The 9,896-nt window shown below is 48.4% G+C and overlaps 1 pseudogene; it reads right to left on the bottom strand.

Moving 5' to 3' along the window:
* Positions 1-838: 838 nt before the first annotated feature.
* Positions 839-9,896, bottom strand: part of LOC147963679 (uncharacterized) — a 29,535-nt pseudogene continuing 20,477 nt past the window's right edge.

The following is a 9,896-nucleotide window of genomic DNA, read 5'->3' as shown; positions in this document are numbered from 1 at the left end:
ATGTTGGACGTTAATGATGCTGCATGTGCTAAGTATTTCACCATGATGTTGGATGGGCCGGCTCATACTTGGTTGAAAGGGCTGCCTGCTAACTCCATTAGGTCATGGGCGGAGTTGAAAATGTGTTTTATCCAAAAATTTAAAGACACATGCAAGCAGCCTATGTCGATTCTGGATTTAGACTCTTGTGTCCAAGGTGAGGGCGAGTCAACAACCAATTGGGTACGCTGGATCTCAGCTGTTATACACTCATCGGACAGTATCAACGCCGGTTCAGCAGTCCTGATGTTGGAGAAGAATTGTCGTTTCCTTCCCCTTAAGCAGAAGCTGGGGTGGCTTAAACGCCACTGCAATGACATGGGGGAGCTCATGGCGGCTCTCATCAAATAAGCTGACTCTGATAGTACTAAAGACCCTGAGTCTGATGAGGAGAAGATTGGGAAGAGGAAGAAGAGCGGCAATGCAAAGGGGCGGCAGCATAATACGGCGGGTCAAAGTGGCAACGGTAAGCGCAAAGCTGATGGTAATTTAGATTTTGTGGCTAACACCAGTACGCAAAATAATAATCAGCGTTGCAAGGGAAAGCCGCCCCGGCTTGGAGGGTCAAATTTTAACATTGAGGTGATGATGAATCAGCCTTGTCCAAAGCTTGGTACGCAAGAGAAGACGCCCAATCATCTGTGGAAGGATTGCCTCATCATGAGGGAGTATATGAATTCCAATTTTTTCCAGAACAATCATGGCCCGAATGGCGGTTCAGGATCCGGCTCTCATGGGCCAGGATTTGGTGGTGGCGGCTCAAACTCTAGTTTCCAGGGCCAAGGCAATCACGGTGGTTTTAATCAGCAGTCTGGTCAAGGGAATCAGCAGCAGCAATCTGGTTATCAGAGTAATCCGAAGCACCTGAATAGTGGACAATATCATGTGTTCACCATGATTTTATGCAAACGAGACCAAAAGATTCATAAAAGGGCAGTGAACGCAGTTGAGCCGGCGATTCCCCGTTACTTGCGATGGTCTGAACATCCTATTATTTGGAGCCGTGAGGATCACCCGCCCCGGGTTGACAATCCGGGTCAGTTGGCTTTGGTGGTTGCACCTCAGGTTGGAGGGTACAAGTTTACTAAGGTGCTCATGGATGGAGGCAGCAACATCAATATCCTTTACTATGATACTTTCCGTCGTATGAGTTTGACTGATAAGGATCTCAAGCCGTCTAATACTGTTTTCCATGGTGTGGTGCCTGGTAAGTCGGCGTATCCGATGGGTAAGATAGCTTTGGAAGTGGCCTTTGGTGATGAGCATGATTACAGAGCTGAGACATTGACTTTTGAAGTGGTCAAGATCAAGATCCCTTATCATGCTTTATTTGGGCGGTCGGCTTATGCTAAGTTTATGGCGAGGCCTTGTTATGTTTATCAGCAGCTTAAGATGCTGGGTCATTAGGGTACCATCACAATGCATGGAAACAGGAAGATAGCCTTGGAGTATGAAGAAGGTGATGCTGCTTATGCTGAGTCTGTTTGTGCAACAAAAGAGTTGAAATTTTATAAAGATAATGTTGACCCAGCAGATATGACACCTTTGAAGAAGCCAACCACAGAGCATGACCCCCTGTTGAATTTTAAGTCGGCAGATGACACCAAGCTGGTTGACTTTGTTCCGGGCGATTCATCCAAGCAGTTCATTATTAGTGCTAATATGGATCCGAAATAGGAAAGCGCACTCATCAAGTTCATCCGTGAGAACTGGGACATTTTTGCATGGAAACCTTCTAACATGCCAGGTGTACCAAGGGAACTCGCTGAGCACACTCTTAATATTGATCCAAAGTTTAAGCAGGTCAAGCAATTCCTTCGTTGTTTCAATGAGGAGAGGCGCGAGGCCATTGGTGAAGAGGTGGCCCGGCTCTTGGCGGCTGGGTTTATTGTGGAAGTTTTTCATCCTGAGTGGTTGGCTAACCCAGTGCTGGTACTCAAGAAGAATGGTACTTGGCGGATGTGTGTGGATTACACAGACCTTAACAAGGCCTGTCCGGCTGATCCTTTTGCTCTCCCTCGTATTGATCAGATTATCGATGCTACGACGGGTTGTGAGTGTTTGAGTTTTTTGGATGCTTACTCTGGTTATCATCAGATCAAGATGGCAATTAAGGACCAGGAGAAGACAACTTTCATCACTCCCTTTGGAGCCTTTTGTTGTGTCTCTACGCCTTTTGGGCTCAAGAGTGCCCAGGCGACTTATCAACGATGTGTTAAGAATTGTTGTAACACCCCGGATATGATTTACCCAATATGTTGTTGGAAATATGCCCTAGAGGCAATAATAAATTGATTATTATTATATTTCCTTGTTCATGATAATCGTTTATTATCCATGCTGGAATTGTATTGATAGGAAACTCAGATACATGTGTGGATACATAGACAACACCATGTCCCTAGTGAGCCTCTAGTTGACTAGCTCGTTGATCAATAGATGGTTATGGTTTCCTGACCATGGACATTGGATGTCGTTGATAATGGGATCACATCATTAGGAGAATGATGTGATGGACAAGACCCAATCCTAAGCCTAGCACAAAGATCGTGTAGTTCGTATGCTAAAGCTTTTCTAATGTCAAGTATCATTTCCTTAGACCATGAGATTGTGCAACTCCCGGATACCGTAGGAATACTTTGGGTGTGCCAAACTTCACAACGTAAATGGGTGTCTATAAAGGTACACTACAGGTATCTCCAAAAGTGTCTGTTGGGTTGTCACGAATCGAGACTGGGATTTGTCACTCCGTGTAAACGGAGAGGTATCTCTGGGCCCACTCGGTAGGACATCATCATAATGTGCACAATGTGACCAAGGAGTTGATCACGGGATGATGTGTTACGGAACGAGTAAAGAGACTTGCCAGTAACGAGATTGAACAAGGCATCAGGATACCGACGATCGAATCTCGGGCAAGTATCGTACCGCTAGACAAAGGGAATTGTATACGGGATTGATTAAGTCCTTGACATCGTGGTTCATCTGATGAGATCATCGTGAAACATGTGGGAGCCAACATGGGTATCCAGATCCCGCTATTGGTTATTGACCGGAGAGTTATCTCGGTCATGTCTGCATGGTTCCCGAACCCGTAGGGTCTACACACTTAAGGTTCGATGACGCTAGGGTTATAGGGAATAGATATACGTGGTTACCGAATGTTGTTCGGAGTCCCGGATGAGATCCCGGACGTCACGAGGAGTTCCGGAATGGTCCGGAGGTAAAGATTTATATATGGGAAGTCCTGTTTTGGTCACCGGAAAAGTTTCAGGTTTTATCGATAATGTACCGGGACCACCGGGAGGGTCCCGGTGGTCCACCAAGTGGGGCCACCAGCCCCCGAGGGCTGCATGGGCCAAGTGTGGGAGGGGACCAGCCCCAGGTAGGCTAGTGAGCCCCCCACCAAGTCCCAAGGCGCAAGGGAGAGTGGAAGGGGGCAAACCCTAGGCTCAGATGGGCCTAAGGCCCACCTAGTGGTGCGCCCCCTCTCTCCCCCCTTGGCCGCCCCCCCTAGATGGGATCTAGGGCTGGACGCCGCCCCTAGGGGTGGAAACCTAGGTGGGGGCGCAGACCCTCCCCTCCCCCTATATATACTTGAGGTTTTGGGCTGCCAGAGACACGATTCAATCTCCTTGGCGCAGCCCTACCCCTCTCCCTCCTCGTCTCTTGCGGTGCTTGGCGAAGCCCTGCTGGAGTACCACGCTCCTCCACCACCACCACGCCGTCATGCTGCTGCTGGATGGAGTCTTCCCCAACCTCTCCTTCTCCCCTTGCTGGATCAAGGCGTAGGAGACGTCACCGGGCTGTACGTGTGTTGAACACGGAGGTGCCGTCCGTTCGGCACTAGGATCATCGGTGATTTGGATCACGACGAGTACGACTCCATCAACCCCGTTCACTTGAACGCTTCCGCGTAGCAATCTACAAGGGTATGTAGATGCACTCTCCTTCCATCGTTGGTAGACTTCTCCATAGATTGATCTTGGTGATGCGTAGAAAATTTTGAATTTCTGCTACGTTCCCCAACAGTGGCATCATGAGCTAGGGCTATGCGTAGTTTCTATGCACGAGTAGAACACAAAGTAGTTGTGGGCGTTGATTTTCTTCAATATGCTTACCGTTACTAGTCCAATCTTGATTCGGCGGCATTGTGGGATGAAGCGGCCCGGCCAACCTTACACGTACGCTTACGTGAGACCGGTTCCACCGACTGACATGCACTAGTTGCATAAGGTGGCTGGCGGGTGTCTGTCTCTCCCACTTTAGTCGGATCAGATTCGATGAAAAGGGTCCTTATGAAGGGTAAATAGCAATTGGCATATCACGTTGTGGTTTTTGCGTAGGTAAGAAACGTTCTTGCTAGAAACCCATAGCAGCCACATAAAACATGCAAACAACAATGAGAGGATGTCTAACTTGTTTTTGCAGGGTATGCTATGTGATGTGATATGGCCAAGAAGAATGTGATGAATGATATGTGATGTATGAGATTGATCATGTTCTTGTAATAGGAATCACGACTTGCATGTCGATGAGTATGACAACCGACAGGAGCCATAGGAGTTGTCTTTATTTATTGTATGACCTGCGTGTCATTGTACAACGCCATGTAATTACTTTACTTTATTGCTAACCGGTAGCCATAGTAGTAGAAGTAATAAGTTGGCGAGACAACTTCATGGAGACACAATGATGGGGATCATGATGATGGAGATCATGGTGTCATGCCGACGACAATGATGATCATGGAGCCCCGAAGATGGAGATCAAAAGGAGCAATATGATATTGGCCATATCATGTCACTATTTGATTGCATGTGATGTTTATCATGTTTATACATCTTATTTGCTTAGAATGACGGTAGTAAATAAGATGATCCCTCATTAAAATTTCAAGAAAGTGTTCCCCCTAACTGTGCACCGTTGTGAAAGTTCGTCGTTTCGAAGCACCACGTGATGATCGGGTGTGATAGATTCTTACGTTCACATACAACGGGTGTAAGCCAGATTTACACACGCGAAACACTTAGGTTGACTTGACGAGCCTAGCATGTACAGACATGGCCTCGGAACACAAGAGACCGAAAGGTCGAGCATGAGTCGTATGGTAGATACGATCAACATGAAGATGTTCACCGATGATGGCTAGTCCATCTCACGTGATGATCGGACACGGCCCGGTTGACTCGGATCATGTAATCACTTAGATGACTAGAGGGATGTCTATCTGAGTGGGAGTTCATAAGATGAACTTAATTATCCTGAACATAGTCAAAAGGTCTTCGCAAATTATGTCGTAGCTCGCGCTTCAGTTCTACTGTTTAGATATGTTCCTAGAGAAAATTTAGTTGAAAGATGATAGTAGCAATTATGCGGACTAGGTCCGTAAACTGAAGATTAGCCTCATTGCTTCATAGAAGGCTTATGTCCTTAATGCACTGCTCAGTGTGCTGAACCTCGAACGTCGTCTGTGGATGTTGTGAACATCGTCTGTGGATCCCGGACGTCACGAGGAGTTCCGGAATGGTCCGGAGGTAAAGATTTATATATGGGAAGTCCTGTTTTGGTCGCCGGAAAAGTTTCGGGTTTTATCGGTAATGTACCGGGACCACCGGGAGGGTCCCGGTGGTCCACCAAGTGGGGCCACCAGCACCGGAGGGCTGCATGGGCCAAGTGTGGGAGGGGACCAGCCCCAGGTGGGCTGGTGCGCACCCCCACCAAGGCCCAAGGCACAAGGGAGAGTGGAAGGGGGCAAACCCTAGGCTCAGATGGGCCTAAGGCCCACCTAGTGGTGCGCCCCCCTCTCTCCCCCCTTGGCCGCCCCCCTAGATGGGATCTAGGGCTGGCCGCCACCCCTAGGGGTGGAAACCTAGGTGGGGGCGCAGCCCCTCCCCTCCCCCTATATATACTTGAGGTTTTGGGCTGCCAGAGACATGATTCAATCTCCTTCTTGGCGCAGCCCTACCCCTCTCCCTCCTCGTCTCTTGCGGTGCTTGGCGAAGCCCTGCTGGAGTACCACGCTCCTCCACCACCACCACGCCGTTGTGCTGCTGCTGGATGGAGTCTTCCCCAACCTCTCCTTCTCCCCTTGCTGGATCAAGGCGTAGGAGACGTCACCAGGCTGTACGTGTGTTGAACACGGAGGTGCCGTCCGTTCGGCACTAGGATCATCGGTGATTTGGATCACGACGAGTACGACTCCATCAACCCCATTCACTTGAACGCTTCCGCGTAGCGATCTACAAGGGTATGTAGATGCACTCTCCTTCCCTCGTTGGTAGACTTCTCCATAGATTGATCTTGGTGATGCGTAGAAAATTTTGAATTTCTGCTATGTTCCCCAACATATGTAATCCAACTCTTGCCGTTTCTGGCGTTAAGTTATTTTATTTTCTCGGGTTCGGGTTTTTGTCTCCGTGTGTTGTTGTCGTTGTCATGCATCTCATATCATGTCATCATGTGCATTGCATTTGCATACGTGTTCATGTCATGCATTCGAGCATTTTCCCCGTTGTCTGTTTTGCATTCCGGCGCTCCGTTCTCCTCCGGTGGTCATTTATACCTTTCTTTCATGTATGGGGATTAAACATTTCCGGACTGGACCGAGACTTGCCAAGCGGCCTTGGTTTACTACTGGTAGACCGCCTGTCAAGTTTCGTACCATTTGGACTTCGTTTGATGCTCCAACGGTTAATCGAGGGACCAAAAAGGCCTCGTGTGGGTTATAGCCCAACACCCCTTCAATTTGGCCCAAAACCCACCAAAACCCTCTCCATCATCTAGAGCGTTCGATCACGATCGTGTGGCCGAAAACCGCACCTCATTTGGACTCTCCTAGCTCCTCATATGCCTATATAAAGACCCCCTTCGAAATTCTCGTTCTCCTCCCCCCGAAACCCTAGTCTTCGTCTTCCTCCGTGCGCCGGACAACGTCCGCCGGCGGCGGACGTGTGCGGCACAGCCACCGCCGCCACGTGGCGCTCACCCATTCGCCGCCGCCACCGCGCCCACTTCGCCGCCGCCGAGGCCCGCTCGGCCCGAGTCGGGCCCCCGGGCCCAACGCCTCCCGCACCGCCACCCCGAGCCGCCCCGCGCCTCGCGCCTTTCTCCCCGCCGCCATCGCCTTCGGCTCCGGCAGCCGCCGCCCTCCACCGGCGACTCGTCGCCCGTCCGCTCCGGCGGCCGCCTCCGCGCCGGAGCCGCCCCTCGCCGCCCGGATCTCCGTCCCGCGCCGCCGTGGTCGTGCACCGGCGACCGGCCTCGCCTCCCCGCCCGTTCCGGCCGGCTTCCTCCTTCCCCGGCGAAGCTCCGTCCAACCTCGGTTCCCGCGCCGCTACAGTAAACGTGCCTGGATCCAGATCTGAGGAAACCCTAGGGTTGACTTTGCGCCCGTTTTCAGTATTTTTAGCATATTTCATCATGCTATATCTCCGCATCCGTAGCTCCATTTTGAGCATATAGCATATCAAAATGTTCGTCTCAGAGAGCACATCATTTCATCTCATTGCATCATTTTCATTTGAGTTCAACTTGATGCCCGAAATGCTGTTAGAAGAATGCTATTTGAGATAATTGTCAGATCTGCTGCTCCAATTAGATATTTGTCATTTTTGCCATGATTATTGTGTGCATGATATGGCCCTGAGCTCTACATGTGTTTTGTTATATGTTTTGCCATCTTTCCAGAGGTGCAACCCATGTATTTTTGTGATGTGTGTGGTGACTAGCACAAGCTTGCAAAGTGGAGCATTCGTTAATGCTGATTTCAGGGACTTAGCATTTCCACTAAGTCCTTGATCTGTTTATCTCAATATGCCATATGTTCATGTTGTTTCCTAGTGATTCGTGCCTCTTTTGAGGATGATCAGTAAGGATGATTTGTTAATATTGTAGTGCTCTATCCATCCATGTCTTTGTTTGCAATTATGGAGCAACCTAGCTTTAGTCAATCGAGCTCTACTTTTGTCATTTCGTGAATCTGGGCAGATTGTCTACTTGTTAGCGATTTTGCCGAGGATGTTGTAGTTGATCGATGCATGCTATGTTATTGTTCTTGCCATGTCTAGCTTGTATAATGTGTATTCTTGATGGGTGTATGCTTAGATTGTCATGACATGCTCTGTAGTGAGTGCATCGAGCTCGTAAACATGCCTACTTGATATCTGATTTGCATGCTCCAGTTTTTCACAAAGTCTGAGAACTGATTATGTTTTTGCCATGTTCACATGCTTGCAATTGTATTTTCTGATCCCTTTTGGCTCAAGGTCACTAAGAGACTTTTGTTAAGCTCTATGAGTAGCTCCATGCCATGCTTTACTTTGCCATGTTCAGGTCTTGTAACATATAGTTTTCATGCTCCAAAGTGTGCTACCTGATCTGAAATTCCAGACAAGTGTTAATTTCACTAAGTCTGAAATCTATTTACCAAATGCATTTTTGCCATGCTTGTTTAAACCTGTTAATGGATGAATTGGCCGTAGCTCAGTGTTCCTATTTTGTTTAGCATCATGAATGGATCCCTGCCATGTATTTTGTTGTCATGTTTGAGTGCTGTAGCATGTTCATCTTGTTGCATTTAGTTGGCTACTTGCTGTAAATCGCAGACCGGTGTCATATTTGAATTGCTTGCCATTTCCAAACCGTAACTCCGATCCGGTGATCTTTATATCGTTTTCAAGAGATTTCATCTCATCTTTCCAGTGGCACACTTGGATTTCCATGTTGAGGCTAGGTTTATTCGTTTCTTGTCAAATCTTGCATATGCATCACATATCGATTCCCGCATAGCATACCATCTTTGCATCATATTGTTTGAGTTTTGCACGTGGTTGATTGTGTCCTTGTTGCTTGTTTGTCTTGTTTGGGTAGAGCCGGGAGATGAGTTCGCTAACGAGGAGCCCGTTGAGTTTGCTTTCGAGGATCCAGTCAACTCTGGCAACTTTGGAGGCAAGATGATCATACCCTCGAAATCACTACTATCTTTGCTTTGCTAGATGCTCGGTCTTTTGCTATGCCTATGCTACGATGCCTACCACTTGCTTATCATGCCTCCCAAATTGCCATGTCAAACCTCTAACCCACCATGTCCTAGAAAACCATTGATTGGCTATGTTACCACTTTGCTCAGCCCCTCTTATAGCGTTGCTAGTTGCAGGTGAAGATTGGAGACCGTTCCTTGTCGGAACATTATTTACTTGTTGGGATATCATTATATTGCCTTGTTATCTTAATGCATCTATATACTTGGTAAAGGGTGGAAGGCTTGGCCTCTCACCTAGTGTTTTGTTCCACTCTTGCTGCCCTAGTTTCCGTCATATCGGTGTTATGTTCCCGGATTTTCCGTTCCTTACGCGGTTGGGTTATAATAGGAACCCCTTGATAGTTTGCCTTGATTAAAGCTTTTCCAGCAATGCCCAACCTTGGTTTTACCATTTGCCACCTAGCCTCTTTTTTCCCTTGGGTTTCCGGAGCCCGAAGGTCATCTTATTTTAAGCCCCCCTGGGCCAGTGCTCCTCTGAGTGTTGGTCCAAACTAGAGTCCTGTGCAGCGCCCCCTCGGGGAAACTCGAGGTTTGGTTTTAGTTGTATGGAGCGCTCATCTGAGTGTGCCCTGAGAACGAGATATGTGCAGCTCCTATCGGGATTTGTCGGCACATTCGGGCGGTTTTGCTGGATTGGTTTTAACTTGTCGAAGTGTCTTGAAGAACCGGGATACCGAGTCTGATCGGAATGTCTCGGGAGGAGGTCTATTCCTTCGTTGACCGTGAGAGCTTGTCATGGGCTAAGTTGGGACTCCCCTGCAGGGATTTGAACTTTCGAAAGCCGTGCCCGCGGTTACGGGCAGATGGGAATTTG

This window comes from Triticum urartu, chromosome 6A, assembly GCF_056163025.1.
Source record: "Triticum urartu cultivar PI428250 chromosome 6A, HENAU_Tu73, whole genome shotgun sequence".
NCBI classification, from domain to species: domain Eukaryota; kingdom Viridiplantae; phylum Streptophyta; class Magnoliopsida; order Poales; family Poaceae; genus Triticum; species Triticum urartu.
The sequence above is the reverse complement of the archived record's forward strand: the minus strand, read 5'-3'. Positions and strand labels throughout refer to the sequence as shown.